Below are 25,520 nucleotides of genomic sequence, written 5' to 3' on the forward strand. Positions count from 1 at the left end.
AGATATACCTCCAGAAACGTATTTTGTCTCGTTTTCTTGTTGTAAGCAAGATATATATGTTTACCCTTAACGCTCGGATACAGTGATGCGTTTTCAGGGTGCTAGGTAGCGGCCGGCGTTGTCGGATGCATCACGCAGGTGACGCCAGGATCGCCGTAAATTTTGACCCCTGTGTAATTCATCACGTTGAGCGTGGCCCACAGCAGCACGGCGATGAGCTGCGCAAGCGCACACGGGCGCGGCGAGCGAGCGCTTTTTCGTTTGGCCAAGACGCTAACTCAGGACAATCTGTTCATTGCACTCGAGCTGTAGGCCGGCCAGCCAAGCTAGCGCGTGATGCACTCCGGTATAGCGGCTCTGCGTGAGAGGATATTTTCCATCCCCGCGCTGGCCATGCCAAAGCGCGCCAAACGAAGCCAGTCACGATGACTGGGCGGTGACGCTAGAGCGTCCGCTTTGCGCGGACGTAGCGTAACTGAGCCGCGCTTGGCGCGGATCTGCGTTACGCCGGGCTATAGTCCCGCCTTCATTACCCACCGAATAATAACGCGGGTGAGAATGTGGAAATTTTTCAGGAGCGCTCTTACTTGCCTCTGTGTATTCGCCTTCATCGCCACACAAAGTTGTCCGGGATATTAGCCCATACTGCTATGTGAGTGACGAAACCGCCGGCCAACCTATAGTCTAGATCAATCACACGCGGGGACAGTTTCGCAAGGTGTCGCGTGACAGCACCGGATGCACCGGCGTCTTCTGGCGACAGAGTTTTCAGCACAATGGGCAAGTACTACAGGCTGTTCTATTTCGAGGTTTTACTTGCCAGAATCACGATCTGATTACGAGGCACGCCGTAGTGGTGGACTCCGGAGTAAGTTTCACCACCTGGGGTTCGTTAGCGTACACCCAATTGGCTGCGCACGGGTGCTTTTGGCTTTCCACCCCCACAGAAATGCGGCCGCCGCGGTCGGGATTTGGTACTATACTGGCTGTGTGCTGAGATATCGCAACGCAGGGAACGCTGTCGCCCATCGATGCTGGCGCGTCCGGTTGGTTCTAGTCACGCTAAATCTCACGAAAGCGATAGTATAGTGGCGTCCTCGCATGTGACCTTCCAAGAATGCGGCCCGCAGATATCGACCGCGTCGTACAATGCGCGGCTTGCGCATTTACTGCTACTGGAAAGAGAGGCATATCCATGGTGCACTGCAAGCGTTTATTCGTCGACCGTATACTTCAAGCTACTCGGAAAGTAGGATGACAAGCAGTGGTTGCGTGCCTGTTACCTCCATTTTAACAGTCTTATGCTATCTTCGGCTGGTCGTTTCTGAGCGCTCTGGAGCGCTCTGGCGAGCGGCGTTGTCTTCGGCTGGTTGAAAGAGGGTGCGCGCCCTGCGTTCGGCTGGTTCTTCTCGATTGCTCTCCTCTATCTCGGAGCGCTCTGAGGCGCTCCGAGCCCTGTCGTCGGAGCAGTCATCGAGATTGAAACGTCATCGCAGCGCCGCGTCGCTGCTGTTGGCGACGGCCCACCGTAACCTTGGCAACCTAGGCCACTGCATGCTGGCGTTTCGACGAACGTTCGTCCCGCCGGCACGTCCGCTGGTTTTCCGGCAGCGCCGGGAGCTTTGGATAGGCGAAACATGGGACGTTGGCAGTAGTCACGTGGTTTCGCATCAGCGATTTCCTCCTCCGAGAGCGAGTCGCACGTTCGGCTTGCGCTCTTGTCATCTACCTTTAAGCTCGGGAAACGACCGATCCACCCGACTCTGCTTCGGGGCATACAGGCGACCAGTCGAAGATACCATTAGAGCCACGGGGATATCTCAGTTATCTCTGACGAACTGCAGAGTGAGCTGGAGCGGCTTACACGACGCAGCAAGGTCGTGCTCGGTGCAAGTGCCACGTGGTCCCTGTAGTTCTTCGACACCTCAAAACTTTTGTGGACATGGCAGAAGACACGAGTGGCGTGCATGTCTATAGGCTGCATGAGGGATTGTGCGCCGCGCCACACTTTCGAGCCGTGCCTTCTTCACATCCGGTGAGTGTCTTGAATTAGTATAATTACGAAATATGGCGCGACTGTGTAAAGTTGCACAACCTAAAGACTATGGGCACTAATCGACGCACATGGCGCAGTGAACGGGCGCCTTCACTCTTTATCTCGTATCACATAGGTGCCGCTAAGTAAGCGCAACTATGTGCAAAAAAAAAAAAAACGTTCTGGCTATATAACGGAATCTACGTGCAACAAGCGTCATTGAAATAGTAGCGAAGCTTGCGCGAGTTGGTGGAAGTGCATATTTGACAAGCAGCTGCGCTAACTAGACGAGTTAACATGACTGTTCGTGAGTGACGGCTCTTCCTTCAGTTTAGCTTCTTGCCACTGGAAGATAACACTGTTATTTCTTGCCGCATAAGTCCGATTAAATATGTGGAATATCTTATGTCGTTTCACGATTAAGCCGCAGATATGCACAAATATTTCGCTTAGGTAACAGTACTTACGTGGAACGAACGTAAAAATGGAGGTACTACCTGGGGCTATAGTGACCGGTTCGTTCACCATTTTCGCCGGGGTATAAGTTTATTGCAGAGCTAATGGGGTGGTCCAGCAGATGGGCACAAGTACACTATATTCTCTAGCTCTCACTGCCTGCACACTCGGCTCTCATTGACTCAACGTGCGATTTTAGGATAGCAAACTTGACTGTCTAGTTAAGGGTTTTAAAGAGCGCATGCGTCTTTTCTCTCTTCCTCGTCTGTCTGTCTGTCTGTCTGTCTGTCTGTCTGTCTGTCTGTCTGTCTGTCATGATCGTGATGCCGTCGCGTTCGTTGCATCGTCGTCATTCCAGCTTCGCCATCCGACTCTTCTAATGTCGTCATCGTCATGCCATCGTCAAAATAAAATCGTTATGTATTTGTTGTTTTGACTTCAACCTGATGCCGTCGTGGTCGTTGAATTGTCATAACCCCAGCTTTGTCATTCGATTCTCGCCATGCTATTGTCCCGCCATCGTCATCAAACAGTCGTCATGCATTCGTCGTCTTACCGTCGTCGTGTCAGCGTTGTGGTTGCTCCATTGTCGTCACTCCTGCTTCGTCATCCAATTCCCGTCATGCCGTTGCAATCACGGCGTCGTCGCCATACAATGGTCTTCACGCTATCGTCTGCGTACCCTCGTCGTCATCTCGTTGCCCTGATACCGTTGTCATGGCACCGTCGCACTGCGTCGGCGTCATAAAGTCGTCATCATAGATTTGTTGTCACACAACCATCGTGACGCCGTCACATCGTCATCATTCTAACTTTTTTATCCGACGCTAGTAATGCCACCGATGTCACGCCATTGTCATCGTACCATTTCGTCATGCCGTGGTCATCATGCTGTCGTCTTATCATGGTCATCACTTCAGAAATGCTGTCTTATTGTAGTCATGACGTCATTCCTTCTTCATCATCCTATCGCAGACGTGCTGCCGTCATACAATCGGGATTATGCCACTTTTGCCATGCCATCGTCATCGTTGGGTAGTCGCCAGGCAGTCATCGTCATGCGTCCGTTCTCATACCGTCGTCATGCCGTCGTCGACGCCATCGTCGGCGTACACTCGTCGTCTTCTCATTTTTCTCGCGCCATGGTAGTCACGCTGTTGTTCTTATACCATCATCATCATTTCAGAATCGTCATCTCATTGTCGGCATCGCATCATCGTCGTACCGCGTTCGTCATTTCATCGACATCCTTCCTCATTCTATCGATCTTCGTAACTGCATCGTCGTCATACAGTCATCGTCAAGCCATCATGCGCATGGCCGACTTTGGCAAGCGAGTGTCACAGCAAAGTGGGCGGACACCTGAGACAGTGTATGTCACAAACAGCCGAAGCAGCAGAACGACAAATACGGATTCTAAATAAATGTACTTCGAGCAATAAGGTGGATCGCTACAGTGCTTGAATGCTGGTCGCATTACTGTCTGCCAGAATTTTTTGAAGATAAAGTACTAGCAACTCAGGTCAGTTTGCCCCTTTTCATCAACTTCAAGATAACGTCCTTTTGTTTGATTCCTTCCCTCTCTCCGTCTGTCTTCAAACTCAATTCACCTATACGAACGGGTCCTTTCGAAACTACAACTGGTGCAAAGCGAAATATTCGCTGATACGACCGAAGGGAAGAATGAGAACACGTCCAACAGGGATTACCACATGGCAGCGTGCAGTCCTTTCCTTTTTAACTTCGTCATGGCAGATTTAGCAAAAAGACTGCCGTCTGGGTTACGATTCTCACTTTACGCAGATGATGCGTGAATTTGGGCACCTGGGGCAAACGCGTATTTTATTGGTGAAGGCGACAAAGGGACTACTTCGGTTTTTGAAAGAGACGGGATTGGACAAGCGGCTGTGAGAGTGATGTCGCGTACCATGCCAGATTGATGGACTCCAACGGACGATGTGTGTGTGCTGTGCTATGTGCTCTCTCTCCCTCTCCCCCTTCTCCATCTTTAATCTCCCCCATCCCTCTCCCATGTGTAGGGTAGCAAACCGGTTAAGCCAAACTGGTTAAGCTCCCTACCTTTCCTTCTCCACTTTTTCCTTCCTTCCTTATTGAGATGGCATTGCAAGAAGGCTTAAATATTGTGAACCACTCTTTAATAGAGAGAGGATTGGCTTGGAAATTGTGGGAATTTACGTGCCAGTACCACGAATATGGTTATGAGGCACAACGTAATGGGTGACTCCGGAAATTTGGACCACCTGGGGTTCTTTAACGTACACCTAAGTCTAAGTAAACTGGTGTTTTCTCATTTCGCCTCCATCGAAATGCGGCCGCAGTGGCTGGGATTTCATCCCGTTGCCTCGTGCTTAGCAGCCCAACACCATAGCTACTAAGCAGGTGAAAAATTTGTCTCAATCTGTAAGGACAGCCTTTAATAAATGTCGCATAGAGCTGATTTCTTGGCAGCTATGCCGGGATTCACACATAAAAATTAAGGTCAACGTGATAGTGAATGTACTTGGCAGTATTGCTGGTGCATCATGGGGAGCATCACTATCAACAATTCTCAACGTTCACAATGCCTTAATTCGACAAAATGTAGCATACTCCGTGTAAATTTTACGAGACCTTTCCAGCACATAGCGCGACTCGAGATACTCCTATAGGTATTCCCATATGCCTGGGATGTCCACACGTGATTTCTAGCTGCCTTGCTATTGCTGAGACTCGCCAAACACACAGATCCTCCATTGACTTTGTGAGTCGGTATCTACGTTCGGCACGTCACCGGTTCGCTCGAAATCGCTCTAGTCCTATAACGGATTCGGTGAATTTCGCAATGCACATGAGATTACACATATTATTTTGCACTGTGTTCCTGATTGTGTCTTCAAATTATGCAATAAATTGCTTCGACATAGGTCTACACTTGACAAAGTGGAATTTGGGCCAGTCCACTCTTTGGATTGTATCCCATGACTAGTATTTACGGACTGCTAGACGCATACAAGAGAATTCAATGCTGGTTAGATAAGGTGGAATCACAAAGATGTTCGGTTTTATGTGAATCGCTAGACCATCTTAAGTCCTTATCGCCCCTATCGAGGACGGTAAGAGGCCTCAGCCCCTTCCCCCTCCCCTCCCCCGTGTAGAGTTCTCCATTTAAGGATCTGGCACTCTTCCAACAGCGACCAGATATTGATGTCACAGAAGACATTTGCGCCATACTATACGGGCACTTAACAGTGCCCAACAATGTATCACATTCCATCAGCTTTCCTCCATCATGTGACCCCTGCGTGAATCTACCCATTCCATCTATGGACTCAAGGCGGGACCAGCTTTGTGCAGACATACGTTGTCACCAGGATCTGTTGGAATTTTTACAGAGCATTGTGTCATCTGGGTGAGCGGGCAAGGAGTGTTCCGCTAGGTCCGTATAATGAATCCTGGCGAGGTGACATGCAAGTATGCGAGGCTGCTGCGGCATTATACAAATAAAGAGCTCCAAAATGAAAACAGCGTGAATCAAATTGATTTAAACAACGTATTATCAGTTGTATAACAGTTTCGCCCCTTTCAGGAATCAAAACTATGGTATTTAATAATGAGCCTAAATAAAGAACAGTTTCGTATATTTGCTCGCAAACACGCCGCACTATTTCTTAGGGCGGACGCAGCCAATAAAAAAAAAGTTTCTGTAGCCTTCAAAAAGCTGCACCCAATGTATAAAACAGAGTATATATTCTAGGGACCATGACAATACCGAGATGAAAACCGCGCGACGGGAGCAACGTTTCACGAGATGTCTAACAGATGGCGACACTGCGCTAGATCTTGAAACGAGACGTTCATTCAAATTGCGGACGGGTGTTAAATGACGTTTAAATTTTATTTTTCTTTTCTGCAAAGCCAACCTGAGTTCTGAATCGGGCTGCATACGCCCTATGCAGGGAAGAGAAATGCCATTGACACCGGTAAAATTGAATATGCGCATACACCTTATGAGAAGTCAAATGCCAGGGCATGTCTTTTGTGCTGCCGTGGACCTGATTATGCTTGTGACCAGTGTTGCCACGACACATTAAAAAATAGTAGTAGATTTTTTTGCGAAAAATCAGTAGAAATCAGTAGATTTTTAATTTCAATTTTTGCACTCAGTTTATGAGCCCACGAATTCAGCGCTTATATTAGTACTCTGTTGAAGTATTGTAGCTTCCAGGAAATAGTACAAAAATTCACCCCGAGATTCTTAGCGATACTTTTGAAAAACCCGGGGATCCAGAGAGCCATTGTCAAGCACGAATTTAAAACCAGCGAAGCCCTCCGATGGCCTATCAAAGGCGTCAGACGGTAGTTAATACCTGAAAGCTTTAGAGTATAGTATCTTCCAGACAGGGGTAATTAGAGATCGCTGGGAGAGGCCTCCATGCTGCAGTGCACATAAAAATAGGTTGGTCATGATGATGATAATGGTCGTTTCATAGTTGTGGAGTTCGGTAGTGCACCCACTTTCACAAATTCACCGTTTCCCATAGAGCATAGAAACTCTATGCCTTTTCCCCACTTTGCTCAAAGACAGAGGTAGCGCCACGTTTGAGAGTCTGGAAACGCAGGATTGTATGTTAACCTCGGAGCCAACCACGTTTTTTTTGTACTCGCTAGGTGGCATCACATTAATATAACCTCTGTAACCTTTATGACCATCCATCCATCCACCCATCCATCCATCCCCTGTACTGAAAAAGTTGCAGATTTCGCTTTCGTTTCAGTAGAAAAGCAAGAAAATCAGCAGATTCAAGCGCTTTATCACTGAATCAGCAGAAAATTTTAAAAATCAGTAGATCTACTGACAAATCAGCAGCCGTGGCATCACTGCTTGTGACGCTGCTACTGCTGCTGACTAGTCTGCAAAAGGCAAACTGCGTGTATAGCTCTATGTAACACATAGCTACCACGAAAACGCAGTTAAGGTTACTCAGAAGAGAGAGAGAGAGAGAAACGAGAGCTTCATACATAAAGCTTAGCACTCAGTGTAAGTACGTCAACACGGAGGGGAGTGGGCCCGAAAGATGTTTCTTTCAAAAAACGGTGGGCATTATACCAAACTCTTAAAATTTGCTTCGCGGAAAATAAATCTTCTAATTGTGCGGTTAGTTTGGTGTCACTTTCACTGTCTTCAGGAAGCGCTGTGGCGCGTTTACTTATATTCATGTGGTTATACAAGCTAACCTTTGCGGGGATGTGCGCTGGTTGCAGTTGTTTTTCCTAGTCTGTACTTTGTAATCATGATTTTGATATGAACGAATGTCAACTCTCCATTACTTCAGCTCCTTTGCTCGTACGAAGGTGCAGTGTGTCCCACTCTTAAACAGAACATAAGTGCAGAGCACGTACAAATTACCTCTATGATAAGTGTGGACACACCCGTGACTTCACCATGGACCTGTGGTTTGTAGCGCAGGCACCGTTCTACACTACTGTGCAGTGTATTGACATATCTTCGGTCGCCAGTTACAGCTAAAAGGTCAGCAAAAGCAGAGTCTTGTCGTGTCCCGTATAACACACTGTACAGGATGAGTCCTTCTCCGCAATGACGAGCTGTGGCAAGGAAGGAAGGAAAAAGTGGAGAAGGAAGGCACGGAGGTTAACCAGTTTAGCCTAACCGGTTTGCTACCCTACACATGGGAGCGGGATGGGGGGGATGAAAGATGGGGAGAAGAGATAGAGAGCACATAACACGGCACACACATCGTTGGTTACAGTCTATCACTCTTGCACGGTACGTGACATCACTGTCACAGCCGCTTGTTCAAGCCCGTCTCCTTCATAAACCGAAGTACTCCCTTCGTCGCCTTCAGCTATGATGTCTTCTGTCGGCGATATGTGAAAATGGTTGCAACTGACAACGGTCTATTGTCAAGGTGCGCTAGAACGGACGCCATGGAGTGTCTCTGAACATTATATTCAGGACAGTCGCACAGAATGTGTTCCAGCGTCTCCTCGCAAAGACAGGCATTGGAGAGAGCGTTGTCGGCCATTCCAATGCGCTGCACGTAAGAGGCTGGCTGCTGCCCTGACAGTCAATAGGCGGCACGTGGTAAATCTAGTCAGTGCTTCCTTAACAGCAATGTGAACTGCGCAGACGACAGGGAAAGTCTTTGTTGTCCTGGCGCCCGCTCTGTCCGCCATGATAGCCAAGCATGTAGCCTTCCGCGCGTGGTCGTCCATGTCGGGGGCCCAGATTCACGTCATGCTCGTGAATTACTCCATCGAACTAGAGAAACGCGATAGTAGGCAATATTGCTATTGCTGTAGAGCTGCGGGACCATCACTTCAAGAGGCTTGCTTTGAGCCGTGTTCCTCGAAAACTCGCATGCACGGAGGTGACATGGTTGTTGAAGAACGAGTCGGGGACGATTTAGCCACAGCAAACGACGTTATTTCGGCTTTGTGATTCCCGTAACGACCGCGAACGCCTTTTCGCAGGCAATTCGGCCGTGTCATCTGCGCCTGCAATCACCCCGTCAAATATTTCGTAGTGTTGTCTCACATTGCAATATCGACGGGCTCTCAACTTTGCAGCTCTTGCTTCTGTTGGAAAGCTCAGCAACGTTGTTGTCAAAGAGTCGTTCTCTGGGGTTCATTTACCGTGCAGTGTTGCAATGTTTTCATTTCGGTCTGCGTAACAGTCACCACGAGCAGATGGTGTATGAAATGAGGCACAGTCCACTGTACCGTCGAGTATGAACACGACATAGTTTAGCGGCTTCAGAAGTGTTGCGGCAACGTCGGTAAGGGACACCTCCGACCAAGCTACGCACGCTCATGAACGGGACCGGCATGCCTCTGTTGCCTATATGCCACTGGTGGTTCTTAATAGCGTTTTTATGGCTGCATGAAAAGCTAAAGACTCGAGCAAGCAGCCTAAATAGTCAAAAATAATTTCATTGTACATGTGTAGTTAAACTTACCTGCTTTTCTTCTCGTGTCCTTTTCCCTGTCTTTTACATTTGGATGAACGATGAGGCGAAATTGCACAAGTGGAAGCAGCTGAGGCTTTTCGCGTACAGCGCATCTCAGATATATGCACCAGTAAACTCTGTCCCTATCCCCTATACAAGAGTGAACTAACTTTTTCTTATAATTTGTGGGTAGGTTAACATATTCTTTCAATAAAATTTTTCTGATGGTCGCTTGCAACGAGCAGAATAAAGCGACTGTGGCTTGTACAAGAGAGAGCGTATACGCTTTCGCTGCACCTAAAGTTGGGTGTGCGCATTCGCGTGCTTGGGGCGGCTTGCACGAACATCTAATAACGAAAATAATAACGAATTCAAGAAGGCGTTCTTGTGCGGACTAGGCGTTGTCTATGGAACATTTAAGAACGCGTTCTTAAAGTCATTATTATTTTCGTTATTAGATGTTCGTGCAAGCCGCCCCTGGTCATTTCTCCTTGTCTCCCTTTTTTTCTCCATTCACACTGCGCAAATTTTCAATCCCGTCCCGCTATTCCCGTCCCAATTTCCGTCCCGCTAGTCGAGACACTAGTCTTAAAAAAAAAGAAAAACTATACACTTTGTTCACAGCCGGCCTACACGTGCACGTATGAATAAAATTTTAATTAATAGATCATTACTGTCAAGCTACGAGATTTGAAAGTACCAATTCCTAAATCCTAGGTTGAAATCAAAATCATCATCGAAGGAATGGGGGAGACAGAGCTTTATTAATGCTTCGTCGATATCCACTTTTCTCACATACGGCGAAAATAGAGAATATAACTACTTTTGGTGTTTTTCTTCCACAGAAGTCAAAATGAAAAAATTAGAACACCCCAGGAAAGCTAGAAACGTAGCTTCGGAAAGTGCGAAGAGAAAAAAAAAACTACTGGCATTCGGCTTCGGAAATTGAAATGGCACGCAACGACCACATTGATAAAAGAAAGTAACTTGGCCGCGACGTAATCCTTCTAATTATCTCAGACTTAGCTGCTGCAGGCAGCCGATTCGAGGCGTATAGGAACTAGTCAGCAGCGCGTCTGGCTCGCAGGCTTATCCCCAATTTGAAGGATTTCGGCTACGTCCACTCCGGGCTTCAACGGGAAAGACGGCGGCCGTTTGCAAGTCGGCCCTCCCGCTTCCTTGGATTTAATGCCGGACGACTTCGGCAGCAAAACTGCTTCGCGAAATCGGCGCCAGTGTGGTGGCTGCAGTGTCTCCCGTCGAAACAGGTAATGATTAAGGCACGGACTGTGCGCGTAGTTGCGACTTTAGGCAAGTTTTCTCGATGCTGCCACTTCGTCAGCTGCAGCCAGGCAGCTTAACGTTCTACGTGTCCGCCCCAGGAAGACCAGCTAAGTGCTGGCCGTCTTGTGGCCGCCGCACAGAATGTCGACGGTGCTCGCCTGGTGTTCAGAGGAGGTATTCTGTAAGAGCCCACCTAGTGGACTCGTCCATTTCGTCTGCTACTTAAGTGCTGATTGGCTGTGGCACCTCGCTGCTGCTGATGCGCAGCCCAGCCCAGCCAATCAGAACTTCAACAGCAGACGAAATGGACGTGTCCACTAAGTGGGCTCTTACAGAATAGCTCCCCAGGTGCATCACGGACGAACAAGTCGTTGTTACTTTAGTGCTTGTGCTATCTCAAAACGCTTCTAGCACCTCGCGCGCAATAGTGTCCCCTGCTCTTTCCCTGAATTTGTAGCTCGCACAGCCGTAGTTTACATCCACATGCCGAGAGACGCGCACTTAAATGCGCACCGTGTTTATTCTTAACATCAAACGCATGTTTTGCATGCCTCTCGGTGTGGCCTTGAGCAACAGCTGCACACGTGTGAGCTGCAAATTTTAGAAAGAGCAGGGGCACTGTCGCACGTGAGATACTAGGAGATTTTCTTTATAAAGAAAAAAAGGAGGCAAATCTGCGAGTACCACACCGCTATCACATTCTCTGTATGCGTCTGAGATGTGGTATGTTGGGAAAGTTTTGTATGTTGTGATGGTTGCCTTAAGCACTGACACAGTGCGCTTTCACTGGCAGGGTAGGGGAATATATAATTCTTGCACCGCCTTCAGAGTAACAATGTTGTTACGGGCACCTTGTCCTGTATTCGACCAGTATGTGTCCTCTTGTGCTTGTACATTTTCGAAAATGAACACCTGCCAACTAGGCTGACAGGAAGCCCTACTCACGTAAGAGTATTTCGAATATTTAACGCTGATGGCAAACTTCCCTTCGAGAGAGCTTCCTTAGTACCAGATCACGTCATTGCAGGACAAGGAGGAAGCAGGCAGATCTGGTTTAGCTGGAAGTCGTCGTCGTCGCAGTCAGAGAAAATGCTGTAGATTCCCATAGAAAAAATAATAAAAAAAATCGAAGTTTTACTTACCGACACAACGGAGAATTTTGGACACTCTTTTTTAACGGGCACTTAATTCTAGTACCATTGTGTTATTGCTATTTAGCCTATGAGGGCGCTTAATGCACTCCCAGGTTGCATGTATTAAGGTGGGTATTCCACCGCATCGATGGCAGTTGCCTCTATAGTGAGTGGATACATGATGTTCAGCAATTTTAGATGGGGGAATACCCCTGTCTGTATTTAGCGCCAATCGGTGGCCCCTTCTCCACTAACCTGTGGATGATTGGGGAGAATAAAACAAGTATGGGCTGGTGTTGATAAATAAGTTGATTCCACAATGTCTTTGTATACTTTCCCTGTGACATACTGATGGAGATGATCGGTACATGCAATTTGACCCAGAAGTTTCCACCGTTTTTCCAGGTACCTTGAAAGGAGTCCGTACACACCTTTAGTCGGTGAAAACGTAAAAATTACAAGGTTATATTTACCCTGACCAACTAAAACAAAATTTGCATGGATGCGTCAGTCAATTATATTCGCTTATTTACCTGAGGTCAGTCAATTTCGCGAGTTTGAAACAAATGTTTTCTGTACTGCTCGGTCTTTGTCTCACTGGTTCCAGGATGCAACCTGAACATCTAGGCAGATTTTATAGGGCGTCCTGGTGCCACTGCTCAGCCAGAGGTAATATTTTAGCATGAGACAACTATCTTTAATTTTATAATTAGCCTAGCATTCACAGTAGCCGACCGGGGTTGTTAACCTGTGAACGGACTCCAGCTGGTTGCGCTGTCTTTCAGAGGTGAAGAGCAGGTCCACTGCGTATTGCGGGTGGAGCTTCTTCGTTTTTCTTAGGTAGTCGCCGACTGTAGAAACGGCCGCCGCCTTGCAGGCGGCGGCCGTTTCTATAGTCGGCGCATTACTATAATTAACTGATGGCAAACTTCCCTTCGAGAGAACTTCCTTAGTACCAGATCACGTCATTGCAGGACAAGGAGGAAGCAGGCAGATCTGGTTTAGCTGGAAGTCATCGTCGTCGCAGTCAGAGAAAATGCTGTAGATTCCCATAGAAAAAATAATAAAAAAATCGAAGTTTTACTTACCGACACCACGAAGAATTTTGGACTCTTTTTTAACGGGCACTTAATTCTAGTACCATTGCGTTATTGCTATAGTCGGCCACCACTGCTACTGTGGTGTTACTATACGGTGTCGCATTACTATAATTCGATCCCTTCTCATTCATACGAAAACGAAGCCCGTTACTCTGTGCTGCTGAACTGGAATTTGAACTCGGAGCTTGTAAATATTCATGCCGGTAATTAACGATCAGAGCTAACGGCTCTTCGCTTACGTTCAGGTGAGCGAAACTACGTTTGCACATGGAGCCCGTCACACGTCGTGAGACGAAGCTGATGGTGGTGCTAGGGGTCGTGACACAGGTCGTGTGCACACTACTGTATCAACAAGGTAATGCGACAAGCAGTGTTTGGGCAACTATGCTGACTTAGCAGATGGCTGATTTGGCAGCGTAGAGATGGTAAAATGTTGGCCACCATTTACCTTATCTATGCAAGCAATTCGCCGTGGTAGCTACTGTGGTGTTGCGCTGCTAAAATTCAGGGGGCGAGTTCGATCCCAGTTGTGACGGCCGCATTTCAAGGGGGTCGAAATTCAAGATGTGCTCGTGCACTTTGATTCAGGCGAAGGTTAATAAACCTCAGGTGGTGAGCATTATTCCGGAGTCTCCTACTACGGCGTGCCTCATAATCGTTTCAGGATTTCGGGCCGTAAAACCCCTGAATTTTTACTTTGAAAGCGGACTGGTTAGAATGATCACTTGAACAATTGAATGGTTTGGTAAGATTACTAGATACTAGGTAAGCATGACACAGTTCTCTCCTTCAACTTATTTTGACAACTGCATGACTGTACACTAAGAATTTTCTCCACAGCCCTCTCCCGATGTCAGTATATTTTCGTATTTCACCGCGTATGGGTTGTATATTGACAACGTTCCTGAGTTACGATATTAACTACAATCCATTCATTAGATAGCCACAAGTAACATGGCGATAATATCGGGAATATAGCATTAGTTTGCAGTCAGTTGTCAGCGACCAAATTCGATGACCGCATCACTCTCCGCTAGATTGTCGAATCCCAGGAATTGCGTTCTAATAAATGTTTCAAGGTTGCTTCAAACACACATAAAATTTTTACATCAAGAAGTTTCACAGTCCGCAAGAACACGTGAACACAAATCTTGCACGTAAAAATGACGCACTGAAGTTAAGTTCGGGAGTTGTAAACGACGGTCGTTAAGGGGGTTGTGATAGTCGAAAAACACGTTTCCTTCTCAGAAAATACCGTATTTGTGTTTTTACTTGTTTTGTCCAGTTCAGTTTCGATAATTTCATGACGATAAAAATCGAAGCTAAAGTCAAAATAAAAATGCTTTAAAATCACATTTAAAGAGCACAACGTGGCCGGTAAAAGCCCGAAAGTGCGCTATATCTTTAGCGTCCCTCCGCGGACACAGCGCAGGCACTCACCATTGTGGATCGCATGAGCTGTTCAACCAAGCTGCATTCTCTAAAAACTACGCTTGCGCGAGCTGCCACGAAGCAAGAAATAAAAAAAAACATGCCTTCGCAGTGTTTTTCGAACGCTGCGTCTGGGTATTAAACTCTAAAATGCGTTTTTCTCAAAATGCAATTTTTGCCAAATTTATTGAGTTTGCCTATCTTGTTTTGTTCTGATGCTCAGATCTGGATTAAACTTCGCCCAGATTTTGTTTAGTATGTGAGGGGAGTGCCATTATCTCATTTAAACTTAATGTAACGTTAATACGTAAGAAAGTTCAAGTACCACTTTCTAATGTATGAACATTAAATTTAATACTTTCCAGGTTCTAACTTTACACCTGTATTAACACATTTTATAGGCACTTCTTAGTTAGTTTTCGGCATTCTACATTTGATGCGAAGGAATACGAGTGATCCGTAGTTATGGAAGTTTAGTGATAGAAAAGGGGCGGGGGAGCAAACTGACCTACATTTTACACGTTCTCATGGCACACAACAAAAGCCGTGCAACTCACTATAAAACTGATTATATATTCGAAATCCACATGAAAACCACGTATCACCCATATCATGATGACTGTCGACGGTAATGCGTTATCGTTGAATCAATATAGGGGAACAAGATATTGCCCCGGTCGAAACGAGTTATGTATCAGGTTTGTACTGCAGTGGGACTCCTCTTTCGCGTTTCCTTAAGAACACTTGGCGCCATCTACCGCCGCCGCCGCGAAGCCTGCGCCTGACTTCGGAAATACGTGGCGCGCCGATGCGGGCTAACGCTGAGAAATGCGTCATGCGACAACTGGGCTCCTCTATCGAGCTTCATTCTGAACCCGCTGCGCCATCCAGTAGCGCTGCCGAGAAGTCGTGAGAGGCGTTGCCGTGAAAGGCGTTCATTGTGAAAAGCTGTACATACCCAGTCAGTTTGTGGCGCAGCCTGCAAATGCGTATGGTTGATGTGCTTGGGGAACCCTTGCTACATGTGTTCGATTCCGCTCAGTGGAACGCACATAATGGCACATACCCAGTGACCCAAGATGTCATCGAGGAGGTTCATTGAAGGCCAGCACAGACCGAGTGGTGCAAATCCGGTGACCCAAGTTGGCATGTTAAGCTTTCACTGAATAAATTTTACAGAAGATCGTGCACCATGCCAAATTCGGTGTGAAGTCTTGTATGTGAGGAAGTGGATAGCGGTCTGGTAAGGTGTAATCCTTACTGGTAAGGTGTAATGTAGCGCGGTAATCCCCGCGTGGTTTCCAGTCGCCAGCATCTTTCTTGGCACCATGTGGAGCTGCAATGCCCAGTTGCTTGAGGAAGGCAGCAATATGCCGAGTTCAAGCATGTGCTCAAACTCGCGGTGAGTGATGGCGAGGCGGGGTCCAGACAGTCGCCGGGGCCGAGTAAAGTCCAGTGGTCAAAATGGGGTGAGTGATCGAGTGCTTCAGTGGTGACTCTCGTATGCGGCTTCGCAAGATTAGGAAAATCAGCGAGAGTTTCTGCGTACGGCGAAGCGGGTGCTGGAGTTCGAAGTCCCGTCGGCGAGGTGGTGCAGAGTACACCGTTGATGGAGAGACGCGTGCTGAGATCGATGAGGCGATGAGCATGAATGTCTACCGCAAGGTTGAAAAAACTGAGTAAGTTAGCGCCGGGAACAGCTTGCGAGACATCAGTAATAATCAAAATCCAGCGAAACGTATGGCGCATTCAAGGTTAAGTGTAAGAGACCGTTGGCCGTATGTGTGGATGGCGGAGTTGTTTATCGCTTGGAGCGGGCAGGTCTGTTCTTTGCGACGGCGTTCTGCACAAGAGGCCGGTATGACGCTGACCTGGGCTCCTGTGTGGAGAAGTAAACGAGCGCCACTGATCGTGTCAGAAACGCAGAATAGGCGGCATGTCCTTCGACAAGTACCACTTGCTGCCGTCAGTGGCCGGTCGCAGCATTCCCTGACCAGGAGCACAGACGGGTGCACTTGCGAGCAGAGGTGTCGAATCAGCGGTGGTACCAGCACACAGCCGAAAACAAGCTGTCGCGTCGTGCGTTAGATAGATAGATAGATAGATAGATGATAGATAGATGATAGATAGATGATAGATAGATGATAGATAGATGATGATGATGACGATGATGATGATGATAGATAGATAGATAGATAGATAGATAGATAGATAGATAGATAGATAGATAGATAGATAGATAGATAGATAGATAGATAGATAGATAGATAGATAGATAGATAGATAGATAGATGGATAGATGGATAGATGGATAGATAGATAGATAGCCCCGAGAAAACGTCGTCTCATAGCCTCCCAGTGGCCCCGTTCTCAACAGTTACACCAGTTTCTCCTGTCGCATATGCCCTTATATTGGCGCTCAGCGAAGGCCTCGTGCGATGGCTGCACTTTGGGTTTGATTTAGTAATTTCAATTTGGTAATTTGCTGAAAGCTTAACGACATAGTACTGAAGCCTGTGAGACAAGTCTAGATATTGCTTAGGGCTAACGTCACTTTTAGCACACAAACAAACAAACAAACAAACAAACAAACAAACAAACAAACAAACAAACGAAAACTATGTGTGTTCGCAACAATAGCTTTTTAATGTGAAAAATTTTGCCATTGCAGCCCAGCACTTTCTGAAATGGGTGGCTTTCATGCGCTTTTCAATAAAACCATGGATTATCTGCTGCCTGCATCATGTAATGTAATGAATACGGCTACAAGCAAGGCATAACACGACAAGATATGTACTTCACCAGACGGCGTGTGAGGGCTACTCACATTACAGTGAAATGTGTGCTATACCAACAGTTACCTGTTATAGAAGAAGCAGCTCACTGATCATAGCCGAAACAAGAGAACGTTTCGAGGTGCGTATGGATCCGTCGTTCACAGACATTGTCACCAGTGGATCCGTACGGATCTTGAAGTGTCGTTTTGTCTTGACTGTGATCAGTGACCTGCTTCTTTTCCAACAATGATTTTACCTGACCAAAGGGAATGTCGACTACAACACTTACTGGCATAGAAAATTTACTGTTCGAGTATTTCATACTTTTCTCCATATTCTTTCTTGCGGGAAAGAGGAAGGGTTTGTATGAGAACTTCGAACCGAAGTTCGACTTGCTATGTTGCTCACTCAAAAAGTTCATTGTAAGACATAGCCAAAATATCAAATTTTAAAAGCAGCAACATGCGCCCTGCTGCTTAGCATGCGCCAAACTGGTGTTAAAGGCGTTGACATGTAGTTTGAGTTTACATTTTACCCGCCGCGGTTGCTCAGTGGCTATGGTGTTGGGCTGCTGAGCACGAAGTCGCGGGATCGAATCCCGGCCACGGCAGCCACATTTCGATGGGGGCGAAATGCGAAAATACCCGTGTACTTAGATTTAGGTGCACGTTAAAAAACCCCAGGGGGTCGAAATTTGCGGAGTCCTCCACTACGGCGTGCCTCATAATCAGAAAGTGGTTTTGGCACGTAAAACCCCATGATTTAATTTTTTAGTTTACATTTTACTTTATTTTTGTTTTTTCTTTGCTGTACTTATCTGAAACGCAGTAATGCAACTGAACAAGTGTGAAGCCGGACGGTAGCCTATTGTAGGTAACTCGCCACTGCACGTTGTTCGTCAGCGTGGCAGGTGTTCAAGAGGTTACGCTGGCGAATATAAACGATATGAATAATTAACTACTGAAGTAGACTTTGCGGTACAACGTGTACCAGAAAATGCAGAGGGCATTGCAATTGTGAGAATAAACTTTGCCAAAATTTCAGGAGCGTAGGGAAAATAAACACGCATGCTGCATGATGTCGGAAGGCCTGCTTATCCGCTGTAATGTTATCTGCTCTACCATCACGTCCTCCATCAATTTGCACTTACGTTTTTGTGGGAAATTTTGTTATACCGTATTTTGACCAGAAATATGAAGTTTCGGTACCCACCTGCGCGGCTACTTGGAAGCAAAATCAGCAGCAAAACGTTGCAGCAGTTCTTTTTACGCTTTGGAAAAATGCGAAATATTTAAAGGGTCAGTGTTGAAGCTAAGACGTTACGGTGCTTTCAATTTTGCAGATAAACAGTTCTTCTAACTGTCATATGTGCACAAGAACAGAAAAAAAAAGCATGCCTGCTCGAAAACCGTGACTTTAACCCGTTTCAATTCAGAGGCTTGGCGAGAACGGCTTCGGCTGGGCTAGCTTCTCTGTTATCGGGCGAATTTTAGTAAGCTTAGTGGTGAGTTTTTTTCCCGTTCGACGGCAAGGATTGAAGCGGCGGGGAGCGTCTCTTTCAACAAAAAGATTCCCACACTTGCCGATTCATGGCGCTACTGCCAGATCTTGCAAACGATATTAGTATACTCACGTAATGTTCTTGGCCGACTTCTCATACAAAATAGCAATCCATAGGAGCATTACCGATTTGTCATTAGAGCATTGTGGCGCTTTTTCCTGCTGTTATGCGCCGGACTAACAGAAGTAAACAGCTTGTCGTAAAACCGACTACACGTTTGGATAAACGAAATCACGTGTGCCACCAGCAGTGGCACGAAACGCTGGTTTGCGAGCGGAGTCTACGCGTTGCGCGCCAAGCATGCGGAGAGCGTGGCACACCGCGGTTGTGCATAATTGTGCCAAAGAATTGCAGTCGCTGAGCGAGACATCGCATAGCGTATGAAAGCGGCGCTGTAGAAACCAGATTTTGAAATACAATATCTGTAGGCACGCGCCGCTCTCGCTGTTATGCGCCGACGAGTCTCTCTCGACTTTAAGCGTCGCAGGACACGAAAAGAATGGGACGCCGCGAAATATGACGCGTTTCATGCTCCCTGCCCGCGAGCCTCCAAGGCGTAGCGGTGAAGCCGGAGGCGCAGGAGGAGACAGCGGCGCTGGCAGGAGGAGCACGCCACTGCGCACGAGGAAGGCGCCGGGAGAGAGAGAGAGAGCCGCCCAGTCTGACACTCTCCCGAATTCATCCCGTCGTCGCCGCCGCGTTTCTCGCCCCGGCAAGTTGGCACCCTTGCCGTGCATTCTTCTCCCGCGGCGTGCCGCAGCACTTCTCGTACGTCGCCGAGCCTGTAAGAGAAGCCAGAGGCGAGAATTTCGAGCTCGCGCTGTCTCGTAACGACAGAAGCCGAACGAAACAAAACGAGACACCCGCGCAACGACAGAAGAACGGGAAACGTCATCGACAGAAGTCGAGAACGTTGTAAAAGGGGCGGTTGCCTTTCGAGCGTAGTGAGCGCGGTGCTCCGTTGCGTGAGCACGACTGTGAGCACCACGAAAAGGGAGAGAAAGATAACGGGGGGAAAAAGCGACGAAGATGCAGAAGGAAGATAAGAACAGAAAGCATTTAGAAAGATGGGTAAAAAAAAAACGCATCCTTCGCGAAGCGACAAGCGTGAACAATATTCGCGCGGCAGCAGTGGCCGCGTCGGGTCCCTCGGAGCCAGAGATCTCGCTTTCTTCCCATCCATGGGCTTTCTGTGGCGGAAAATTGCACATTCACCAGAGCCCCCTTCGGATTACTCGTCGGACAGATCTGCTCGACGCATATGAAGTTAGGGATCTGCTGCGGTGATAATAAAAATAAAGCGTCTTGATTTGGTCCGCGCGTTTCTCATGCGTAGTTCAGCGTATTTCTTCTTTTCATCCACTCTTTGCTCCATTTTTCTTCTTTCTGCCGTTGCTCTTTCGCTGGGCAGGGTCCAAAGGATTCAAGCGGAAGCAATGGTGCATCTTAGTTTTTTTTCTTTCATTCTTAGGACAAACTGCGTGCTCTTTCAAATCCGGCTTCTTGAGGAAGCTGGGATAAACGAACACACGATGGCTTCCTTGTTCAGTTGTTTCGTTCTTTATTGTTATGCATTTTTTTAAGTACCGCATGCTCAGTGTACATCTGGAGGATAAAAAAAAGTTTTCGGGTGTATAAGATAGCGACGAAGAAAGCTGGCCGTAATTCCATGCAACCTCCGTGTACATAAAAAAAAAACGCACAGGAGTCGCTGACTTTTCTATCGTTATGCTAAGAATTCCGGTGACTGGAAATATTATACTCGTCTTTCCCCCAAAGCAGGCAGACCCAACCGGAGCCCCGGTTTTAGTTCTTATAAAAGTTCATCGCGGACGGTATGGGTAAAGAATTTGCAATATTTGGTGGAAGGGTTTTGTAGCAACTCCTCCAAACAGAGGAGCACTGGGGTGAAACTATAGCCTCCACAAATAAAAAAAAATACAGCAGCAATACCAAGAAAACTTTGGCTTGCGAACAATTAATGTTCTCAAATCGTTTGTCAGAGAAAACCAGAAAACATTCTTTTCTGAATGTAAGCATGCTGTGTTCTCTGAATTATCTGCCAACGGAGCTGCTTGAGTTCACAGAGCGTATCCACATGGAACAAATTCTGAGGATGGCATCAGTTTTGATATACATTTCCAAAGTATAACACAATACATCTGCGTCCCAGGTATCCTTTCTTGTACTTCTATTTGCTCCAAGTTTACCTTAGAAGCTTTTATCGCAAACTCTAAAGCGCACATCCAGAAATTGGGGCCGTCCTCAAATTTCGTCCCAAGTGGATATGGCTTGAAAGCTCACCGGGGACATATTGTAAATTGCAATACATGCAGTAAAATATTTAGCTAGAAGTATAATTAATATTTTTTTTTACTAAGTGAATGTTGCATTCACGTTTCTAAACAAACAGGCTTATAGCGGGAGCAAAAAGAGTAGACAACTACGCGCACAAGTTTGATTTGTTGTACAAGTAATGTCCAGGTCTTCATGCAATCTGTTTAAGGATTAAAATTTTGCTATCTGCGACAGGCAGTAAAGAAATCTATTATCTAAAGAACATCTGATATTTTCTAAACTTTAAGAAACCGACCAACCTACACCATGACAAAAATGAAAATAAAATGCCGCCACCATCGTCGAAGTCAAATATCGTGCTAAACACCTACTCTGTTCATTCGTCGGCTCGAATAGATTTAGAGGAAATGATGTCTGAAAGATAATACAATCCGGCCTCTTCAGGTTGTTTACTTCCTGGCGCTTGCACTTCTTTCACGGCAAATCGCAATGTCCATGCAGCCAACTAAATATATTAACTAATCGAGGTTTTCATTATTCCCTTTCGTGCATATGTTGAAATTAAAAAAAAAATTGAAACTGATGAGTAATGAATAATGCAATCGCTCCATTCCAGAAATCTTCAGGCTAGCGCCAATATCGAAATATTCCTCCCAGAAACCTCATAAAAATACGTTGTCATTGCAGTTAATATCGTCCTGAGATGGACCTGGCATGAGACGAATGCTTTAGAGAAACAGGAACAGGTTAACAGGAGTGCCAACTTTTCAGTTGACTAAGTCGACAAGGGCGTGCAAGGTACGGACAAAAAAGGTTGACATATTATTTTGCATGCGAAAGTTTCGCCTTCAGAGCATGCTATCAGAATGCGAAAGCAGTGCTGTGTAGTCATTGATGCAGATTCATCGCATTTTCGTGCCGTCTGATTTGTCGGGTTATTATTTGGTGCACTTTTATGCAGGCATGCAAGACGATCACCTACTTGCATTTTTTGACGCATGTTCTGTAATTACAGTGTATCAGATATCCTTGCTATTGAGTGTTGAAGCGGCCACCACGAGGTCACCGGAGCGGTGATACCGCGCAAGGGCATCTGTATCACTAAACCCCCAGATAACTGCAATCAACGCTGCCACAACCAGCACCAATCCACTTCTTACGTCGAGCAGAACACGTGGACACCCAAATCGGTACTGTCAGTCTCTTGCTCTACTAATTACCGGACTCTAAACATCATAAAAGGTGTGCGCCCCACCAACCCTAACCAAAAGTATAGATTACGTCACCTTTTGCCGCACTCTAGAGCTAGGCCTAGGCGAAGTTAGGCTTAGATCCCCAGCGGTGTAGCCGAAGACCTTGACCCAGTGCGGCGTACACCAATTATCACCAATGGCCGTACCGAGATGCATCTCGAGCACGAACACATCCCTGTTCTTGATGACACTTTCGGCTGAGACTTGCTCACTGTTGTGTACGGACGGAAGAAAACACCGTCTGCCACTAATCCGCCTCTAAAACCTGGATGCTCATCGGTCTCCCAACTACCCCAACTCTCTCTGCTGACCCGAAATGATCTCAGAGTCAACATCCGCCTCCAAAAGAGTCTCATCCTTGCCACCTGGGCCATGTCACAAGGGCTGAAGGCATCAAGACAGTATGTCAGCACCCCACCACTGAGCACTTACAAACCATTACTGTATGAATCAACCAAATAAAATAAAAAAGTTATTTCTAGCAGACCGAACGAATAGGTCTGCTATGACCATCCGTCACGTCACCACTATTCACCTGGGTGGTCGGGAACTTGTGGTTACGGTATATGTGGCGGCTCCTTACAGTGCCGACAAATTGGACATTCACTGCAATCCCGTAAAAATTCTCATATTTTTTTCTGAAAGGGCTCTACGAATCTGTCTGAGAAATCTTCCACGCCCGGATGCTCGGACAAACCACTGTGATCATTCACTGGCAAGAAGGTACATGTTCTACTTTTACACTGGCAAGTGATCACTATCACAGGTAAAGCTGTGATACGTGCGATACGTGCGATATAACAGCGGGAAAGTAAAACCATACCGGCCAACCACACAAGTTTGCCGTATTGGACTGATGTATGCCTAACCCTAGAAGCCGACACGTGCCCCAGTGTGCTGAATGGAACCACATTCAGGACCACCCCAGTCAACCCCTTTGCGGCCTATGCCACGGACCCCATCCTACGGCTTCCAGGGAGTGCCCTGATCAACTGAAGAATACACTCCCAACGTGACAAAGGACCAGCCGCCCGGACCCCTCACCACTGAGGTCCCGGTCACGCACGGACCTGCTGCGCAAGCGTTCCCGATACAGGCCCCGCTCCTGCTCACGGAACCAATTGGGAGCGACCCGGAGCCCCAGCGGACCTTCTGCACAGGGGTCATGAACGGTGCGCTGGTCAGCACGGCTCTTCCCTTCACACATTCACACAGTCCCCCAAAACAGCACCCTTTCACCACACCTACGCCCAGCATTTACACCCCACAATTCTTTCGCCATACACAATATTCAAAAGCAAATTTTAACTAAAGACCCCCAGAGAGAAGAACAAACGCCTCCACGAGTAAAACAACAAACTTCGCACACGCATTGCAGAACTATACGCCAAATGTGCCGCCAGTCAAGAGTCCACACCAATAAGCACACCCTGTTCGCCATCATCTTCGGAAATTTCTGAACCCATGCTTCTAGCGGAATCAGCAAGAACACACGACAGAAATCGCACACGTCAAGGATAAAGACGATGCACTGCCATAGCAGATTCTGGCCAAGCAACAAAGCATCCAGCAGCTGGCAAATGCAATCGAAAAAGCACGGCACGCAAAAGAGCAATGGCGTAAGAAGATGAAAACAATGGCGCAACAGGAACTACATCATTGACATCCTGCCGGTGCCCGCGCAAGACAGGATAAGTAGCAAGAACAATTACAGGAACAAAAACACACTCCTAATCGGGAAATGGAATTGTCGCAACTGCACACGCAAGCACGGATCATTGTGACAGTAAAACCTCACAGTTAACGTCGATTTCTGCATGTAGGACCCGGCGATTCAATTCAATTCAGTTCAATTCAATTACTATGTCTGAGTTCCAACAAGTGATCTATGCATTCAAGTAATATACTTATCCAGGCAAGGAAAAATTCAATAACTCCTGTGCAGTCTTAATGACGGCACCATTGAAACTGTTACCGACCTCTTTAATCATCACTGGGAAGCGATAGGCTAATAGCTTATTGTAAGCACGCGGACATCATCCTCACTCTAAAGCCAGGTAAACACCCCAGCTTAGAAAATATGAGACCAATATCCCTGACCTCGTGCCTAGGGAAGCTCCTGGAACACGTCATTCTGAACTGTCTTCAACCCTTCCTAGAATCTAACGACTTTCTTCCCGAATTACGGCCCCATCTTTCACCCACTACATCCTCCTGCAGTTGAAGGAAGAAGTTCCTGAACGCATCTCACCACACCATCCTTACAAAGCTGAGTATCACCTACCGTGGTCGTAACACTTATAACTACATACGCACCTTTCTACCCAAACGAACGGACACAATAGGCATTGGTTCACTCATAACACCGGCGCTACCTACCCACAACAAAAGTACTCCACAAAGTACTGTTCTATCACTTACACTTTCTACCATCGTTGTTATGAAACTAGCATGAAAACTCGGCGCAATCAGCGGAATGAGGCACGTAATATACGCCAATGATATCACTATCTCTAATACAACTAGTCTTGAAGGCGAGAAGCAGTCGTGATCCAACAAGCGACCGACGTCGTACAGCAATATTCAAAAGCACGCAGTCTTCCGTACTCCCCCTAGAAGGGAGAGAGAGAGACAAAATAGAATTGAAGATAGGGAGGTTAGCCTGTGTAAGTGCCGGCTGGCTACCCTGTGGTGGGGAAGGGCTAAAAGAAATAAAAGGTAAAATAAACAAAGAAGAGTGAAGGGGGGAAATGCGTACAATGACGTTACGCTACGCGCTACAACTTTCAAAGTCTGTCGCACAATTCACAAGCCCTTAACTTGAGCAGAGTTCCTAAGGCCATGAGTACCGAAACCCACCTGGACAAGTATCCTAGAACTTTTTCCTCTGTGAAGGGGTGATTGTCAAGTTTTTCGAGCTCACGGGCACTTGCCACAGTGTGGCGGGGACAGACGCGGAGGAGGCACTTGATCATCTCCTCGCAGCCACAGTTGTCACAAGCAGGGCGTTCGTGAATACTACGCCAAGCCACAGGTGGCACAGAAGTGTCCCCGAGATGTCAGAACTATTAGTCGTACGATAGAAATCCCGACGAAAACTTAATACCTCACATCACACTCACCCTCGACGACAGAGAAATATCCACAGTAAACCGCGTTCGCATCCTTAACTTTTTCTCGTGACTGCACCAGTTTCGAGAATATTTTCAAGGTATCCGACGAAA

The 25,520-nt window shown here is 46.9% G+C and overlaps 1 protein-coding gene across 1 annotated transcript in view; it reads left to right on the forward strand.

Annotated features, from left to right (window-relative positions):
• Positions 1-1,895: 1,895 nt before the first annotated feature.
• Positions 1,896-25,520, forward strand: part of GluClalpha (glycine receptor alpha 1) — a 689,081-nt gene continuing 665,456 nt past the window's right edge. The window contains exon 1 of the mRNA XM_070537219.1: positions 1,896-2,035. The gene's annotated coding sequence lies outside the window, so the exon portion shown is untranslated. The remainder of the gene's footprint in view (positions 2,036-25,520) is intronic.

This window comes from Dermacentor albipictus, chromosome 4 (genome assembly GCF_038994185.2).
Source record: "Dermacentor albipictus isolate Rhodes 1998 colony chromosome 4, USDA_Dalb.pri_finalv2, whole genome shotgun sequence".
NCBI lineage: Eukaryota > Metazoa > Arthropoda > Arachnida > Ixodida > Ixodidae > Dermacentor > Dermacentor albipictus.